Below are 20067 nucleotides of genomic sequence, written 5' to 3' on the forward strand. Positions count from 1 at the left end.
AAGCTGTTGCTCAGCCTCATCTGCCCATGGCACTGCTTGCACAGGCGCCCAGAGACTGGGGCTGCTTGCTAGCCTTTCCACCTCAAACTTCCAACTTAGCTTATGAGGTTTTTCCCGGGCGCCTCTCTCAACTCTGAACCTAATATGCGAGCGTCTCAAGATATTCTATGCCAAGAAAGGTCTAGCCTGGAAAGCTGTTGCTCAGACTCCTCTGCCCATGGCAGTGCTCGCACAGATGCACGGAGACTGGGGCTGCTTGCATGCCTTGCCAACTCAAACTTCAAACATAGTTTAGGGGATATGTGACAGGCACCTGTCGCAGCCCTGACTCGAATATGCGAGCGTCTCAGGATATCTCTTACCAAGAAGGGGCTAACCTGTAAAGATGTTGCTCAGCCTCATCTGCCCATGGCACTGCTCGCACAGGTGCTCAGAGACTGGGTCTGCTTACTTGCCGTGCCACCTCAAACTTCAAACATATCCTAGGGGGTCTTTGCCATGCCCCTCCCACAGCCCTGACCTTAATATGCGAACGTCTCAGGATATCTCTTACCAAAAAGGGGTTAGCCTGGAAAGCTGTTTCTCAGCCTCATCTGCAATTGGCACTGCTTGCACAGGCGCCCAGAGTCTGGGGCTCCTTTCTTGACTTGCCACCTCAATCTTCAAACGTAACCAGGGGGTCCCTGACGGGTGCCTCCAGCAGCCCTGCAAAGAATATGCGAACGTCTCCAGATAGCTCGCACCCAGAACGGGCTAGCCTGGAGAGCTGTTACTCATCCTCATATGTTCATGGCACTGCTCGCACAGGTGCACACAGAGACTGGGGCTGCTTGCTTGCCTTGCCACCTCAAACTTCAAACGTATCTCGGGGCTCCCACCCCTATCCCTCCGCAGCCCTGCACTGAAAATGCAAACAACTCAGGTTATCTATTACCAAGAAGGGGTTAGCCTGGAAAGCTGTTGCTCAGCCTCATCTGCTCATGGCACTGATTGCACACTTGCTCAGACACTGGGGCTGCTTGCTTGCCTTGCCACCTCAATCTTCAAACGTATCTTGTGGATCCCGGCCGGGTGCCTCCAGCAGACCTGCACCAAAAATGCGAACGTCTCCAGATAGCTTCCACCCAGAAGGGGCGAACCTGGAAAGCTGTTGCTCAGCCTCATCTGCTCATGGCACTGCTTGCACAGGTGCTCAGAGACTGGGGCTGCTTGCTTGCCTTGCCATCTAAATCCTCAAACGTAACCAAAGGGTCCCTGATGGGTGCCTCCATCAGACCTGACCTTAATATGCGACCATCTCAGGGTATCTCGTACCAAGAAGGGGCTAGCCTGGAAAGCTGTTTTTCAGCCTCATCTGCCCATGGCACTGCTCGCACAGGCGCACACAGTCTGGGGCTGCTTGCTTGCCTTGCCACCTCAAACTTCAAACATAACCAGGGAGTCCCTGCCGGTTGCCTCCAGGAGCCGTGACCCGAATAGGTGAACTTGTCCAGATAGCTTCCACCCAGAAGGGGCTAGCCTGGAAAGCTGTTGCTCAGCCTCATTTGCTCATGGCACTGCTCGCACAGGCTCCCAGAGACTGGTGTATCTTGCTTGCCTTGCCACCTCAACCTTAGCATAGGGGGTCTTTGCCTGGCGCCCGCCGCACCCCTGTCCCGAATATGCGAGCGTCTCAGGTTATCTCTTACCAAGAAGGGGCTAGCCTGGAAAGCTGTTGCTCAGCCTCACCTGCCCATGGCACTGCTCGCACAGGCGCACAGAGAGACTAGTGCTGCTTGCTTGCCTTGCCACATCAAACTTCAAACGTAGCCCGGAACTCTGTGCTTTGTGCCTCCAGCGTCCATGCTCCCAAAAAGCGAACTTCTCCATATAGCCTGCACCCAGCACGGTCTAGCCCAGAAAGCTGTTGCTCAGCCTCACCTGCCCATGGCACTGCTCGCACAGGTGCACAGAGAGACTGGGGCTGCTTGCTTGACTTGCCACCTCAAACTTCAAACGTAGCCCAGGGATCCCTGCCAGGTGCCTCCAGCAGACCTGCACTGAACATGCGAACATCTCCAGATAGATCGCACCCAGAAGGGACTAGCCTTGAAAACTGTTTCTCACCCTCATTTGCGCATGGCACAGAGACTGGGGCTGCTTGCTTGCCTTGCCACATCAAACTTCAAATGTAGCCTAAGGGGTTCTTGCTCGGGGCGTCCCGCAGCCCTCACCCAAATTTGTGAATGTCTCACGATACCTCTTACCAAGTATTGGCTAGCCCACAAAGCAGTTGCTCAGCCTCACCTACCCATGGCACTGCTCGCACAGATGCACAGAGACTGGGGCTGCTTGCTTGCCTTGACACCTCAAACTTCAAACATAGCCCGGGGATCCCTGCCGGGTGTCTCCAGCAGACCTGTACTGAAAATGCGAACGTCTCAGGATATGTCTTACCAAGAAGGCGCTAGCCTGGAAAGCTGTTGCTCAGCCTCATCTGCCCGTGGCACTGCTCGCACAGGCGCCCAGAGACTGGGGCTGCTTGCTAGCCTTGCCAACTCAAACTTCAAACGTAGCCTAGGGCGTCCTTGCTTGGGGCCTCCCGCAGCCCTCACATGAGTATGCGAAGGTCTCACGATATCTCTTACCAAGTATTGACTAGCCTGGAAAGCTGTTGCTCAGCCTCATCTGCCCATGGCACTGCTCGCACAGGCGCACAGAGACTGGGGCTGCTTGCTTGCCTTGCCACCTCAAACTTCAAACATAGCCCGGGGATCCCTGCACGGTGTCTCCAGCAGGCCTGCACTGAAGATACGAACGTCTTAGGACATCTCTTACCAAGTACTGGCTAGTCTGGAAATCTGTTTCTCAGCCTCATCTGCCCATGGCACTGCTCGCACAGGCGCACAGAGACTGGGGCTGCTTGCTTGCCTTGCCACCTCAAACTTCAAACATAGCCCAGGGGTCCCTGAAGGGTGCCTCCAGCAGCCCTGCAACGAAAATGCGAAAGTATTTCGAAAGGTCGCACCCAGAAAGAGCTAGCCTCGAAAGCTGTTGCTCAGCCTCATCTGCTCATGGCACTGCTCGCACAGGCGCACAGAGACTGGACTGCTTGCTTGCCTTGCTACCTCAAACTACAAACGTTGCAGGGGCTCCCTGACGGGTCCCTCCAGCAGCCCTGCACCAAAAATGGGAACGTCTCAGGATATCTATTACCAAGAAGGGGCTAGCCTGGAAAGCTGTTGCTCAGCCTCATCTGCCCATGGCACTGGTCGCACAGGCGCACAGAGACTGGGGCTGCTTGCTTGACTGCCTTGCCAGATCAAACTTCAAACATAGCCCGGGGATCCCTGCCGGGTGCGTCCAGCAGACCTGCACTGAAGATGCGAACATCTCCAGATAGATCGCACCCAGAAGGGGATAGCCTTGAAAAGTGTTTCTCAGCCTCATCTGCCCATGGCCCTGCTCCCACAGGCGCACACAGAGACTGGGGCTGCTTGCTTGTCTTGCCACCTCAAACTTCAAACGTATTTTAGGGGGTCCTTGGCGGGGGCCTCACGCAGCCCTGACCCGAATATGCAAACGTCTCAGGACATCTCTTACTAAGAAGGGGATATCCTGGAAATCTCTTGCTTGGCCTCATCTGCCCATGCACCTGCTCACACGGGCGCACAGAGACTGGGGCTGCTTGCTTGCCTTTCCACCTCAAACTTCAAACAAATCCCGGGTGTACCTGTCGGGTGCCTCCAGAAGCCCTGCACCGAAAATGCTAAAGTCTCTGGATAGCTCGCACCCAGAAAGGGCCAGCCTGGAAATCTGTTTCTTAGTCTCATCTGCCCATGGCTCTGCTCGCACAGGCGCACAGAGACTGGGGTTGCTTGCTTCCCTTGCTACCTGAAACTTCTAACGTAGCCTAGGTGGTCTCTGCGGGTGCCCGCAACAGCCCTGACCTGAATACGCAAACATCTCAGGATATCTCTTACCAAGAATGTGCTAGCTTGGAAAGCTGTTGCTCAGCCTCATCTGCCCATGGCACTGCTTGCACAGGCGCACAGAGAGACGGGGGCTGCTTGCTTGCCTTGCCACCTCAAACTTCAAACGTGGCCTAGGGGTTCTTTGCTGGGCGCCCACCGCACCCCTGTCCCGAATATGCGAGCATCTCAGGATAACTCTTACCCAGAAGGGGCTAGCCTGGAAAGATGTTGGTCAGCCTCATCTACCCATGGTACTGCTCGCACGGGCGCACAGAGACTGGGGCTGCTTGCTTGTGGAGTCCTGTCTGGACGAGAGGGGACATAGCTTGGTGCGGTGAGCAACCCAGGTTCCGATCTGGAAGTGAGCCTTGGGAGCGGCTGACACGGAACCCTGCCGGGAAGGCAGAGCGACGAGCTCGGGACACTGGAGCAGAGGGAATGTGACCGTTTCCTGCCACACTGTCACTTCCTTCCTGCCACGTTGTTGTTTCCTGCCACAGTACTTTATTCACTTCGAGATGCAGCTCTGCACCAATCACAACGAGTTGCAGTAGCTTTGCCTATATATGGGTTGGGGTTTTAACCATTCAGGTGCTGTAATAGTTTTGCTATATAAACCTTGTTTTTGCTGACTAATAAAAGTGAACGATCATACTCATATTGGGGTCACATCGTTACAACGTTTCCGTAACCCACGCCAACATTTGGTAGCAGCAGATGGACAGTTTCCCTGCAGGAGTCCCTCGGTCTGCGGTGAGCAGCTAGAGAGGGGGCGTGGGAGTAACGGCTGGGAGGGTCCTGCCTGGGTGCGAACGCGCAGGGCAGACACGGACGGCCGACTCCCAGGAATTTTCGAGCCACACTCGGGCTGCCTGGCGCAGCTAAAATTTAACGTGGAGGCCGTGGTCGCAGGCATGGAGGTGGATGCTGCGGCAACGTTGCTCGTCGGTATTCTCTCTAAGAGAGGAATAGATGCAACGGCAAAGCAACTCATGAAGTTGATTAAACTGGGGCAACGATGGGGTCACTTTGCGGATACCCCGCTACTGTTTTCCATCTCGGAATGGCAAGAGTTAGGAGAGACTATGTGGGAAAGGACAATAACGGGGGAGGACAAGGAAGAAAAGGAGATAAAAGCCATCCGCGAGCTCTGGCGAACAGTATTACAGACCTTAAAATCCATGAAAGCTGAACGAGAGGTGGCGTGTGCTGCAGCTCAGATGCTAGCTCAGGAGCCCGGGAAAGATCACGCGCCTAAGCCTGGGACATTATCATGGGTTTTCGGGCTACCTGCCGTTAGAGGGATGACTGGGATCACTTGTAACACAATTGCCGAGATTCGAGCGAGTGCGGAGCACGGTTCCGGTCTGGGCGCAGAGGGGGGGGCCCACCGGAAGTTGCTGCCAGAGAGATCAACTCGAAATGCGAGCCGGACGCAGTAGTACGACCACCTCCGGGGAGCGGGGAGGAGTCGGGTGCGGAAGTGCGACTGTCTTCCGAAAGAGGGGAGGAGCGGCTGCCTTCCGGAAGAGGGGAGGAGCGGCTAGTACCACCCCCAGAGGGGGAGGGAGAAGGGACGTGGCTTACGACATCAGCCCCTCCTGGGGCACGGCCTGCAACATCGGCCCCTCCTCTCTGTCCACCCCTGCCATCTTCCAGTGAGGCGTCTCCACTCCCGACGCCCTCTGATGGCAGCCAGAATGAATTGCAAGGAAAAAAAGCATGCGATCTTTTGCAGTCAGTTTTGCAGAGTCTTCAAGACATGAGCTTGCAGTTCCAGCATATGTCAATCGTTACCAACCCCCCACACCGGGAAAATGAGGCTTCCTCTCTGAAATGTTTAGCTGGGCCTCCGGCACCGATCACACCTACCCGCTGGAGCGGTGTTATAAGAGATGCCATCCTAGATGGACAGTGGAACGTTGCCACCATTATGAGAGATACACAAGCCTTAGCCTGTCCTGTGGTACAGGTTAATGGATGACAATCGTAAGTACGGGTGTTTGGCCGGAGGAGTGGCCACTAAGTGTTCCCACAACGGCTATCGCAGGGGTGGGGGGACACTCCACTCCCATGATGAGCCAATACCCTGTGCAAATAACCTTTCCTGAAGGGCAGGATGTCAATTTAAAGGTCTATGTCATGCAGCTGCCCGAAACTCTTTCAGCCCTAATTGGGCGCAACGTTTTGAGTCAAATTGGAGTTGTACTAACTACTACCCCTTTTTAGTTATGGGCACTGGCGAGCAGTCGCCCAACCCACCACTAACCTGGCTTTCCAACGAACCCGTGTGGGTTGACCAGTGGCCCATGACAGAAGAGCGACTGCAAATAACAGGCAATTGGTAGCAGAACAACTCGCTGCAGGCCACATCAAGCCTTCAGTCAGCCCATGGAATACCCCCATTTTCGTCATTCCAAAAAAGAGCGGCAAATGGCGCCTCTTACACGACCTACGTAAGATTAATGAGCAGATGCAACCCGTGGGAGCTGTACAACCTGGAATGCCATCACCTGCTATGCTTCCGTCGGGTTGGCACGTGATCGTTGTTGACCTAAAAGACTGTTTTTTCACTATACTTTACATCCGCGGGACACTCAACGGTTTGCCTTTTCGATACCGGTAACCAACAAAGCAGCACCTTCAGAGCGATATGAGTGGGTTGTCTTGCCGCAAGGCATGAGAAACTCACCCACGCTGTGTCAACTTTATGTGGCTTGGGTCTTAGCTCCACTCAGGGAGCAATGGCCGAATACAATCATTTATCATTATATGGATGACATCCTCTGCTGTCAACAGGAAGCGTTCAATGACGATTCCTTGACACAGCTGAGTACTGTTTTAGCCAGCAAGGGCCTTGTCATTGCCCCGGAAAAGGTTCAGCGATCTGCACCATGGAAGTATTTGGGGTGGCGCATCTCTGACGCTAAGATCCAACCACAGAAGGTGGAGTTAGCGACAAATTTGCGCACATTGACTGATGTACAGACTTTACTTGGAGATATCCAGTGGGTGCGCAACTGTGCTGGTATTTCCAATGCTGACATTGCACCATTGACATTACTACTACGTGGCTCACATCCCAGCACAGCAGTCACCCTACCACAGACGCAACAAGCAGCTTTGCAACACATCGTACAGAAGCTTCAAACAGCTTGGACTGCTAGGCGATTGCTAACCCTACCTGTTTCCTTGCTTATTTGTAACCCTTCAGAGTCACCATATGCCCTTGTTTGTCAGTGGCAAAACAAGAAGGGGGAGACTCCTTCCTGTACAGCATCGTTGAATAGTCCTGATTTTGCCACTGACAAGCCTATTAGGGGTGATGATACATTTTACATACTAGAATGGGTGTTTTTAAGTGTGCAGCCAAAGACTAGTACACAGACACGATCAGAAGCTGTGGGAGAGCTAATCAGAAAAGGTAGGACGAGGATAGTGGAAATATCAGGGGAAGAGCCGCAGGACATCAGTATACCGGTCAAAGCAGCAGATTTGGAATGGTGGTTGAGGCATGCTCTACCCATACAGGAAGCCCTGTTAGGCTATGATGGGAGGATACATTCCCGACAGCCGAAAGGGAGATTGTGGCAGTTCTTGAAGCGTAATCTATGGCTTGACAAGTCCAGAGTTCAGGAGAAGCCGCTGGCCGAAGGAAACACAGTGTATACAGATGCAGACAGGAGGCTGCGTAAGGCAGTTTGTGTTTGGCAAGAAGGGGGCCAGTGGTGTCATCATATGATACAAGGACAGGATGGAGATTCGCTGCAAATTTTAGAGCTGACTGCCGTGGTCTGGGCTTTAACTAATTGGTTAAATGAGCCTTTAAATGTTGTAACTGACTCCCTTTATGTAGCCGGGATAGTGCCTCGAATACCGGATGCCTTGCTTAGGGAGGCAGTCAATCCTAGATTAGGCAAGCTGTTTATCCAGTTGCGGACCGTACTGTCTCAACGGGCCGTACCTTGTTGTGTCATTCATGTGCGTAGCCACCAACGGGATCTGGGACTAGGGCACGGCAATCAGATTGCTGACAACTTAGTCAGTCCCGCATGCCCTATGCCTCCAGTAGACAAGTTTCAGCAGGCCAGACAGAGTCATGAGAATTTTCACCAAAATGCAAGAGGTCTGCGAAGGCAATTTGGACTGACAGAGAATGAGGCTCGTTATATTGTACAGGCCTGTCCTAAGTGCGGAAACCAAGGACCAGGTATAGGCCAAGGAGTAAATCCAAAAGGGCTACGGGCACTTGCGCTGTGGCAGATGGACGTCACGCACTTCTCCGAATATGGGCGACTGAAGTACATGCGTGTCACAATAGACACCTTTTCGAAAATGATATGGGCCTCTGCTTTACCTGGGGAGAAAGCGCAACATGTTTGTAAACATCTGCTTTCGTGTTTTGCAGTACTGGGGGTCCCTGAAGAAATTAAGACCGATAATGGACCTGCCTATGTCAGTCAAAAGCTGAGATCATTCTTGTTGACGTGGGGAATTAAGCACACCTCGGGAATTGCGCATTCTCCGACAGGGCAAGGCCTCATAGAGCGCACTGATCGTGTGCTGAAAGACTACTTAGATAAACAGCGAGGAGCTGAAACAGAAGCGCAATCAAGGTTGCATCGAGTTCTTTTTACTTTAAACTATTTGTGCCTTATGGGTGATCAGGAGGCACCGCCTGTTGTGGTGCATCACCAGAACTTAAAATTCAATAGTGCAACGACTTTACTGCGGTTTCAAGTGATCTGTAGAGACCCGACTACTGGAGAATGGGCTGGACCCGTACCAGTGATATTTAACGGTCGAGGTTATATGTGCGTTTCCACAGATCGCGGTCCAGTCTGGGTGCCTAGCCGAGCCGTGAAGCCTGCTTTGAATCAGCAAGACAAGTTAGCCAAGGAGCAACAAGCAGACTCTCACGAGTAGAGCAATGAAGTAGAAGTAACCTGAATAGAGGGAGGAGTATATAAGTGGTTACCAGGAGGTACTTGTCACCGATAGCACCTGTGATGTTTTGTGAGATCTGTAAGCCTCGGGTTTTATGTAACTGTTGCACTTGCTAACCATAGCGGCGGCGTTGAATATCGTTTGCGAAGCATCGGTGTGATCAGTGCCTTTAATAGGGCGCAGCGTAGCTCGCGCTTTAATTGTTATAAAGCTCAAGACAAAAGGAAGCTATGCTTATCTCTGTAGCCGCTTGAAGTAAGTAAGGTTAGCAAACCAGAGAGTTAAAACCGTATGGGTAAGTAGTTCTTTTAATATAGCCAAGGTAAGTTAGTGCCTGCTGTTTGGACCGTCCCCAAAGCGGAGGGGGAAAGACGAGAGTGCGATGCTTACATCAGTTTTGAAGGGAATGGCAGGAAAACGAGTGGTTACCCTGTTAGCCGTACTCTTTACATGTTGTCAGATTATAGTAGGCGAAGAAACCCTTTACCGCATTGAGCCCCGACAAAATCTATGGGTTACCTGGGTGAACAAAACGGGCCAATCAGCATTTTGTTTGTCTCTTGCTTCCGCAACAGAATCTTTTCGCACCTGTCTAATAGGAGTACCTAGTTACAATGTTACTCATTTTACTAATTATAGTGCAGGCAGATGTACAAAGGAGATTCAAGTGAGTAATTGCAGTGCCAAACTCATACAAGGTCTGAATCGCACATTGCCCTGGGATCCTCAAGAGTTGAACTTGCTAGGATCGATGAGGATTGGTAACACAACCAAAAACTGGACTCAAACTTGTTTTGTATTTGCAGGGCCTGCTATTGCTAGGCCTAACCATCGCCATGTCTTCAACCAGTCAGGGTGGGCCAATGTCACAGAATCACAGAATCACAGAATCACAGAATCACAGAATCACAGAATAGTAGGGGTTGGAAGGGACCTCTGTGGGTCATCTAGTCCAACCCCCCTGCCGAAGCAGGGTCACCTACAGTAGGCTGCACAGGATCTTGTCCAGGCGGGTCTTGAATATCTCCAGAGAAGGAGACTCCACAACCTCCCTGGGCAGCCTGTTCCAGTGCTCCGTCATCCTCAGAGGGAAGAAGTTCTTCCTCATGTTCAGACGGAACTTCCTGTGCCTCAGTTTGTGCCCATTGCCCCTTGTCCTGTCACTGGGCACCACTGAAAAGAGCTTGGCCCCATCCTCCTGACACCCACCCTTCAGATATTTGTAGGCATTTATAAGGTCCCCTCGCAGCCTTCTCTTCTTCAGGCTGAACAAGCCCAGTTCCCTCAACCTCTCCTCGTAGGGGAGATGCTCCAGTCCCCTCACCATCCTCGTAGCCCTCCGCTGGACTCTCTCCAGTAGCTCTTCATCTTTCTTGAACTGGGGAGCCCAGAACTGGACACAGTACTCCAGATGAGGCCTCACCAGGGCAGTGTAGAGGGGAAGGAGAACCTCCCTCGTCCTGCTGGCCACACTCTTCTTGATGCACCCCAGGATTCCATTGGCTTTCCTGGCAGCCAGGGCACACTGCTGGCTCATGGTTAACCTGTCGTCCACCAGGACACCCAGGTCCCTCTCCGCAGAGCTGCTCTCCAGCAGGTCCACCCCAAGCCTGTACTGGTGCATGAGGTTGTTCCTCCCCAGGTGCAGGACCCTGCACTTGCCCTTGTTGAACCTCATCAGGTTCGTCTCTGCCCAGCTTTCCAGCCTATCCAGGTCACGCTGAATGGCAGCACAGCCTTCTGGTGTATCTACCAGACCTCCCAGTTTGGTGTCGTCAGCAAACTTGCTGAGGGTACATTCTAACTCTTCATCCAGGTCGTTGATGAAGAAATGTCACTCCAATTGCTTCTTATTATGACTATCAGGGCCACACTAGAGCTGTCACCTTCTTTGGTACCAACGATACGAACAAAAGAAGCCCCCAAAGTCTGGGCGCCTACGGGATGGAAGGTGGTTTTCCCTTGTGGAATAATGCTACGCCTAAAGCCTTGCCTCCTGACATGTTTTTAATCTGTGGCGACAGGGCATGGCAAGGAATTCCTCGTAACCTGTTACTTAGGTCAGCTGACATTGCTAGCTCCAGATCGACAGTGGTGGAAGAAGGTAACAACTCATCCCAAACGAGGTGTTACGGGTCTTCCTCCTAACTGCGATGATCGAATCACTCACCCAAGTACCACCGAGCGAGTATTTATGGCATTATTAGTGCCCGGTGCCGCCGCCGGCGCAGCGTTAAACCACCTAGGGAAATTGACATGCTGGGCAGAGAAGCAAGCCAGTGTTACCACAAAAGTCTTGCAATCCCTGCTAGAAGATCAGAGAAGTCTACGACATGCAGTATTGCAGAATAGAGCCACAATTGATTTTTTACTGCTGGCCCAAGGACATGGTTGTGAGGATTTTGAAGGCATGTGCTGTATGAATTTGTCCGATCATAGTAAGTCCATCCACAAGCAATTACAATGGCTCGAACAGTACAGCAATCGAATACAACAAAACCAGGGATTTTTTGATGGATTTCTCACCTCGCTCTTTGGTAATCTGCCCGCTTGGCTTAACAATTTAATTATAGAAATTTTGCGCATATGTATCGTGTTACTTGCTGTTGGAATTATAATATGTATTTGCTTTAGCTCTCTTAAAAGGGCTCTCTCCAAGATGACGAAGCAAACCTGGCTTGCTCAAAAACAAGAAGGGGGAATTGTGGAGTCCTGGCTGGACGAGAGGGGACATAGCTTGGTGCGTTGAGCAACCCAGGTTCCGATCCGCAAGTGAGCCTTGGGAGAGGCTGACACGGAACCATGCTGGGAAGGGAGAGAGACGAGCTCGGGACACTGGAGCAGGGGGAACGTCACCGTTTCCTGCCACACTGTCACTTCCTTCCTGCCACGTTGTTGTTTCCTGCCACAGTAGTGTTTTCACTTCGAGATGCAGCTCTGCACCAATCACAACGAGTTGCAGTAGTTTTGCCTATATATGGGTTGGAGGTTAAACCATTCAGATCCTGTAACAGCTTTGCTATATAAACATTGATTTTGCTGAATAATAAAGGTGAACGATCATACTCATATTGGGGTCACATCGTTACAACGGATGCGTAAAAAACGCCAACACTTGCTTACCTTGTCACGTAAATTTTCAAACATAGCCCAGGAATCGCTGCCGGGTGCCTCCAGCAGACCTGCACAGAAGATGCGAACATCTCCCGATAGATTGAACCCAGAAGGGACTAGCCTTGAAAGCTGTTGCTCAGCCTCATCTGCCCGTGGCACTGCTCGCACAGGCGCACAGAGACTGGGTCTGCTTTCTTGCCTTGCCACCTCAAACTTCAAACGTACCCTAGGGGGGTCTTTGCCGGTTGCCTGACGCTCCCTGTCCAAAATGTGCGAGCGTCTCAGGATATCACTTACCAAGAAGGGGCTAGCCTGGAAAGCTGTTGCTCAGCCTCATCTGCCCATGGCACTGCTCGCACAAGCGCACACAGGCTGGGGCTGCTTGCTTGCCTTGCCACCTCAAACTTCAAACATAGCACGGGTGTCCCTTCCAGGTGCCTCCAGCAGCCCTGGCCCAAATATGAGAACGTCTCCAGATAGCTCGCACCCAGAAGGGGCTATCCTGGAAAGCTCTTGCTGAGCCTCTACTGCTCATGGCACTGCTCGCACAGACGCACAGACACTGGGGCTGCTTGCTTGCCTTGCCACCTCTCACTACAAACGTAGTCTGGGACTCCCTGCGGGGTCCCTCCAGTAGCCCTGCACCGAAAATGCGAACGTCTCAGGATATCTCTTACCAAGAAGTGGCTAGCCTGGAAAGCTGTTCCTCAGCCTCATCTGCTCAAGGCACTGCTCACACAGATGCACAGAGACTGGTGCTGCTTGCTTGCCTTGCCACCTCAAAATTCAAACATAGCCCAGGGGTCCCTGAAGGGTGACTCCAGCAGCCCTGCACCGAAAATGCGAAAGTCTCCGTATAGCCCGCACCCTAAAGGGGCTAGCCTGGAAAGCTCTTGCTCAGCCTCATCTGAGTCCTTGGGGGTCCTTGGCAGGGGCCTCCCGCAACCCTGACCCGAATATGCGAACGTCTCACAATATTCCTTACCAAGAAGGGGGTAGCCTGGAAAGCTGTTGCTCAGCCTCATCTGCCCATGGCACTGCTTGCAAAGGCGCACAGAGACTGGGGCTGCTTGCTTGCCTTGCCACTTCAGACTTCAAACAAATCCCAGGCATCTCTGCCGCGTGCCTCCAGCAGCCCTGCAGAGAAAATGCGAAAGTCTCCGCATAGATCGCACCCAGAAAGGCCTAGCCTGGAAAGCTGTTGCTCAGCCTCACCCGCCCATGGCACTACTCGCAAAGGCGCACAGAGACTGCGGCTGCTTGCTTGCCTTACCACCTCAAACTTCAAACTTCGCCTAGGGGGTCCTTGCTGTGGGCCTCCCACAGCCCTGACCCAAATATGTGAACGTTTCACGATATCTATAACGAAGTATTGACTAGCCTGCAAAAGCTGTTGCTCAGCCTCATCTGCCCATGGCACTGCTCGCACAGGCGCACAGAGACTGGGGCTGCTTGCTTGCCTTGCCACCTCAAACTTCAAACGTAGCCCGGGGATCCCTGCATGCAGCCTCCAGCAGACCAGTACTGAAGATGCAAACGTCTCAGGATATCTCTTACCAAGAAGGGGCTAGCCTGGAAAGCTGTTGCTCAGCCTCACCTGCCCATGGCACTGCTCGCACAGGCACACAGAGACTGGGGCTGCTTGCTTGCCTTGCCACCTCAAACTTCTAACGTAGCCCAGGACTCTGTGCTTTGTGCGTCCAGCAGCCGTGCTCCGAAAATGCGAACATCTCCATATAGACTGCACCCAGAAGGGGCTTCCCCGGAAAGCTGTTGCTCAGCCTAGTCTGCCCATGGCACTGCTCGCACAGGTGCACAGAGACTACGGCTGCTTGCTTGCCATGCCACCGCAAATCTCCACATAGCCTGCACACAGCAGGGTCTAGCCCAGAAAGCTGCTGCTCAGCCTCAAATGCCCATGGTACTGCTCGCACAGGCGCACAAAGAGACTGGGGCTGCTTGCTTGCCTTGCATCCTCAAACTTCAAACAAATCTCGGGCGTACCTGCCGGGTGCCTCCAGCAACCCTGAACCGAAAATGCGAAAGTCTCCACATAGCTCGCAACCAGAAAGGGATAGCCTGGAAAACTGTTGCTCAGCCTCATCTACCCATGGCACTGCTCGCACAGACGCACAGACACTGGGGCTGCTTGCTTGCCTTGCCAACTCAAACTTCAAACGTAGCGCAGGTATGCCTGCCGGGTGCCTCCAGCAGACTTGCCCTGTAAGATGCGAACATCTCCTGATAGATCGCACCCAGAAGGGACTAGCCTTGAAAAGTATTTCTCGGCCTCATCTGTCCATGGCACTGCTCGCACAGGGGCAGAGAGACTGGGGCTGCTTGCTTGCCTTGCCACCTCAAAGTTGAAACGTATCCTAGGGGGTCTTTGCCAAGCTCCTTCCGCAGCCCTGACCCTAATATGAAAACATCTCAGGATATCTCTTACCAAGAAGGGTTTAGCCTGGAAAGCAGTTGCTCAGCCTCATCTGCCCATGGCAATGCTTGCACAGGCGCACAGAGACTGGGGCTGCTTGCTTGCCTTGCCACCTCAAACTTCGAACGTTGCCCGGGTGTCTCAGCCGGGTGCCTCCAGCAGCCCTGCAACGAATATGCGAATGTCTCCACATAGCTTGCACCCAGAAGGGGCAAGCCTGGAAAGCTGTTGCTCAGCCTCATCTGCCCATGGCACTGCTCGCACAGGCACTCAGAGACTGGGGCTCCTTGCATGCCTTGCCACCTCAAACTTCAAACGTAGTACGGGGCTCTCTGCCCGGTCCATCTAGCATCCCTGCACTGAAAATTTGAACGTCTCGGGTTATCTCTTACCAAGAAGAGGTTAGCCTGGAAAGCTGTTGCTCAGCCTCATCTGCCCATGGCACTGCTCGCACAGGCGCACAGAGACTGGGGATGCTTGCTTGCCTTGCCACCTCAAACTTCAAACGTAACCCGGGTGTCCCAGCCGGGTGCCTCCAGAAGCCCTACAACGAATATGCGAATGTCTCCAGATAGCTCGCAACCAGAAGGGGCTACCCTGGAAAGCTGTTGCTCAGCCTCATCTGCCCATGGCACTGCTTGCACAGGCGCCCAGAGACTGGGGCTGCTTGCTAGCCTTTCCACCTCAAACTTCCAACTTAGCTTATGAGGTTTTTCCCGGGCGCCTCTCTCAACTCTGAACCTAATATGCGAGTGTCTCAAGATATTCTATGCCAAGAAAGGTCTAGCCTGGAAAGCTGTTGCTCAGACTCCTCTGCCCATGGCAGTGCTCGCACAGATGCACGGAGACTGGGGCTGCTTGCATGCCTTGCCAACTCAAACTTCAAACATAGTTTAGGGGATATGTGACAGGCACCTGTCGCAGCCCTGACTCGAATATGCGAGCGTCTCAGGATATCTCTTACCAAGAAGGGGCTAACCTGTAAAGATGTTGCTCAGCCTCATCTGCCCATGGCACTGCTCGCACAGGTGCTCAGAGACTGGGTCTGCTTACTTGCCGTGCCACCTCAAACTTCAAACATATCCTAGGGGGTCTTTGCCGTGCCCCTCCCACAGCCCTGACCTTAATATGCGAACGTCTCAGGATATCTCTTACCAAAAAGGGGTTAGCCTGGAAAGCTGTTTCTCAGCCTCATCTGCAATTGGCACTGCTTGCACAGGCGCCCAGAGTCTGGGGCTCCTTTCTTGACTTGCCACCTCAATCTTCAAACGTAACCAGGGGGTCCCTGACGGGTGCCTCCAGCAGCCCTGCAAAGAATATGCGAACGTCTCCAGATAGCTCGCACCCAGAACGGGCTAGCCTGGAGAGCTGTTACTCATCCTCATCTGTCCATGGCACTGCTCGCACAGGTGCACACAGAGACTGGGGCTGCTTGCTTGCCTTGCCACCTCAAACTTCAAACGTATCTCGGGGCTCCCACCCCTATCCCTCCGCAGCCCTGCACTGAAAATGCAAACAACTCAGGTTATCTATTACCAAGAAGGGGTTAGCCTGGAAAGCTGTTGCTCAGCCTCATCTGCTCATGGCACTGATTGCACACTTGCTCAGACACTGGGGCTGCTTGCTTGCCTTGCCACCTCAATCTTCAAACGTATCTTGTGGATCCCGGCCGGGTGCCTCCAGCAGACCTGCACCAAAAATGCGAACATCTCCAGATAGCTTCCACCCAGAAGGGGCGAACCTGGAAAGCTGTTGCTCAGCCTCATCTGCTCATGGCACTGCTTGCACAGGTGCTCAGAGACTGGGGCTGCTTGCTTGCCTTGCCATCTAAATCCTCAAACGTAACCAAAGGGTCCCTGATGGGTGCCTCCATCAGACCTGACCTTAATATGCGACCATCTCAGGGTATCTCGTACCAAGAAGGGGCTAGCCTGGAAAGCTGTTGTTCAGCCTCATCTGCCCATGGCACTGCTCGCACAGGCGCACACAGTCTGGGGCTGCTTGCTTGCCTTGCCACCTCAAACTTCAAACATAACCAGGGAGTCCCTGCCGGTTGCCTCCAGGAGCCGTGACCCGAATAGGTGAACTTGTCCAGATAGCTTCCACCCAGAAGGGGCTAGCCTGGAAAGCTGTTGCTCAGCCTCATTTGCTCATGGCACTGCTCGCACAGGCTCCCAGAGACTGGTGTATCTTGCTTGCCTTGCCACCTCAACCTTAGCATAGGGGGTCTTTGCCTGGCGCCCGCCGCACCCCTGTCCCGAATATGCGAGCGTCTCAGGTTATCTCTTACCAAGAAGGGGCTAGCCTGGAAAGCTGTTGCTCAGCCTCACCTGCCCATGGCACTGCTCGCACAGGCGCACAGAGAGACTAGTGCTGCTTGCTTGCCTTGCCACATCAAACTTCAAACGTAGCCCGGAACTCTGTGCTTTGTGCCTCCAGCGTCCATGCTCCCAAAAAGCGAACTTCTCCATATAGCCTGCACCCAGCACGGTCTAGCCCAGAAAGCTGTTGCTCAGCCTCACCTGCCCATGGCACTGCTCGCACAGGTGCACAGAGAGACTGGGGCTGCTTGCTTGACTTGCCACCTCAAACTTCAAACGTAGCCCAGGGATCCCTGCCAGGTGCCTCCAGCAGACCTGCACTGAACATGCGAACATCTCCAGATAGATCGCACCCAGAAGGGACTAGCCTTGAAAACTGTTTCTCACCCTCATTTGCGCGTGGCACAGAGACTGGGGCTGCTTGCTTGCCTTGCCACATCAAACTTCAAATGTAGCCTAAGGGGTTCTTGCTCGGGGCGTCCCGCAGCCCTCACCCAAATTTGTGAATGTCTCACGATATCTCTTACCAAGTATTGGCTAGCCCACAAAGCAGTTGCTCAGCCTCACCTACCCATGGCACTGCTCGCACAGATGCACAGAGACTGGGGCTGCTTGCTTGCCTTGACACCTCAAACTTCAAACATGGCCCGGGGATCCCTGCCGTGTGTCTCCAGCAGACCTGTACTGAAAATGCGAACGTCTCAGGATATGTCTTACCAAGAAGGCGCTAGCCTGGAAAGCTGTTGCTCAGCCTCATCTGCCCGTGGCACTGCTCGCACAGGCGCACAGAGACTGGGGCTGCTTGCTAGCCTTGCCAACTCAAACTTCAAACGTAGCCTAGGGCGTCCTTGCTTGGGGCCTCCCGCAGCCCTCACATGAGTATGCGAAGGTCTCACGATATCTCTTACCAAGTATTGACTAGCCTGGAAAGCTGTTGCTCAGCCTCATCTGCCCATGGCACTGCTCGCACAGGTGCACAGAGACTACGGCTGCTTGCTTGCCATGCCACCTCAAATTTCAAACATAGTATAGGGTGTCCTTGCCAATCTCCTCCCGCAGCCCTGACCCAAATATGCGAACGTCTCAGGATATCTCTAACCAAGAAGGGGCTAGCCTGGAAAGCTGTTGCTCAGCCTCATCTGCCCATGGCACTACTCGCACAGGCGCACAGAGACTGCGGCTGCTTGCTTGCCTTGCCACCTCAAACTTCAAACATAGCCTAGGGGGTCCTTGCTGGGGGCCTCCCGCAGCCCTCACCCAAATATGCGAACGTCTCACGATATCTCTTAAGAAGTATTGACTAGCCTGGAAAGCTGTTGCTCAGCCTCATCTGCCCATGGCACTGCTCGCACAGGCGCACAGAGACTGGGGCTGCTAGCTTGCCTTGCCACCTCGATCTTCAAATGTAGCCTAGGGGGTCCTTGCCAATCTCATCCCGCAGCCCTGCACCGAAAATGCGAACGTCTCAGGATATCTCTTACCAAGAAGGGGCTAGCCTGGAAAGCTGTTGTTAAGCCTCATCTGCCCATGCCAATGGTCCCACAGATGCACAGAGACTGGAGCTGCTTGCTTGCCTTCCCACCTCAAACTTCAGACATAGCCTAGGGGTCTCTGATGGGTGAGTCCTCGAGCCCTGCACCAAAAATGCGAACGTCTCCAGATATCTCGCACCCACAAGGGGCTAGCCTGGAAAACACTTGCTCAGCCTCATCTGTCCATGGCACTGCACGCACAGGTGCACAGAGACTGGGGCTGCTTGCTTGCCTTGCGACCTAAAACATCAAAAAAATTCCTGAGCGACCCTGCCGGGTGCCTTCAGCAGCCCTGCACCGAAAATGCGAATGTCTCCAGAGAGCTCGCACCCAGAAAGGGTTAGCCTGGAAAACTGTAGCTCAGTCTCATCGGCACATGGCACTATTCGCACAGGCACACAGAGAGACCGGGGCTGCTTGCTTGCCTTGCCACCTCAAACTACAAGCGTATCCTAGGGGGTCCTTGGCAGGGGCCTCCCGCAACCCTGACCCGAATATGCGAACGTCTCACAATATTCCTTACCAAGAAGGGGGTAGCCTGGAAAGCTGTTGCTCAGCCTCACCTGCCCATGGCACTGCTTGCAAAGGCACACAGAGACTGGGGCTGCTTGCTTGCCTTGCCACTTCAGACTTCAAACAAATCCCAGGCATCTCTGCCGCGTGCCTCCAGCAGCCCTGCAGAGAAAATGCGAAAGTCTCCGCATAGATCGCACCCAGAAAGGCCTAGCCTGGAAAGCTGTTGCTCAGCCTCATCTGCCCATGGCACTACTCGCAAAGGCGCACAGAGACTGCGGCTGCTTGCTTGCCTTACCACCTCAAACTTCAAACTTCGCCTAGGGGGTCCTTGCTGTGGGCCTCCCACAGCCCTGACCCAAATATGTGAACGTTTCACGATATCTATAACGAAGTATTGACTAGCCTGCAAAAGCTGTTGCTCAGCCTCATCTGCCCATGGCACTGCTCGCACAGGCGCACAGAGACTGGGGCTGCTTGCTTGCCTTGCCACCTCAAACTTCAAACGTAGCCCGGGGATCCCTGCATGCAGCCTCCAGCAGACCAGTACTGAAGATGCAAACGTCTCAGGATATCTCTTACCAAGAAGGGGCTAGCCTGGAAAGCTGTTGCTCAGCCTCACCTGCCCATGGCACTGCTCGCACAGGCACACAGAGACTGGGGCTGCTTGCTTGCCTTGCCACCTCAAACTTCTAACGTAGCCCAGGACTCTGTGCTTTGTGCGTCCAGCAACCGTGCTCCGAAAATGCGAACATCTCCATATAGACTGCACCCAGAAGGGGCTTCCCCGGAAAGCTGTTGCTCAGCCTAGTCTGCCCATGGCACTGCTCGCACAGGTGCACAGAGACTACGGCTGCTTGCTTGCCATGCCACCGCAAATCTCCACATAGCCTGCACACAGCAGGGTCTAGCCCAGAAAGCTGCTGCTCAGCCTCAAATGCCCATGGTACTGCTCGCACAGGCGCACAAAGAGACTGGGGCTGCTTGCTTGCCTTGCATCCTCAAACTTCAAACAAATCTCGGGCGTACCTGCCGGGTGCCTCCAGCAACCCTGAACCGAAAATGCGAAAGTCTCCACATAGCTCGCAACCAGAAAGGGATAGCCTGGAAAACTGTTGCTCAGCCTCATCTACCCATGGCACTGCTCGCACAGACGCACAGACACTGGGGCTGCTTGCTTGCCTTGCCAACTCAAACTTCAAACGTAGCGCAGGTATGCCTGCCGGGTGCCTCCAGCAGACTTGCCCTGTAAG

This window comes from Opisthocomus hoazin, chromosome W (assembly GCF_030867145.1).
Source record: "Opisthocomus hoazin isolate bOpiHoa1 chromosome W, bOpiHoa1.hap1, whole genome shotgun sequence".
Classification (NCBI taxonomy): domain Eukaryota; kingdom Metazoa; phylum Chordata; class Aves; order Opisthocomiformes; family Opisthocomidae; genus Opisthocomus; species Opisthocomus hoazin.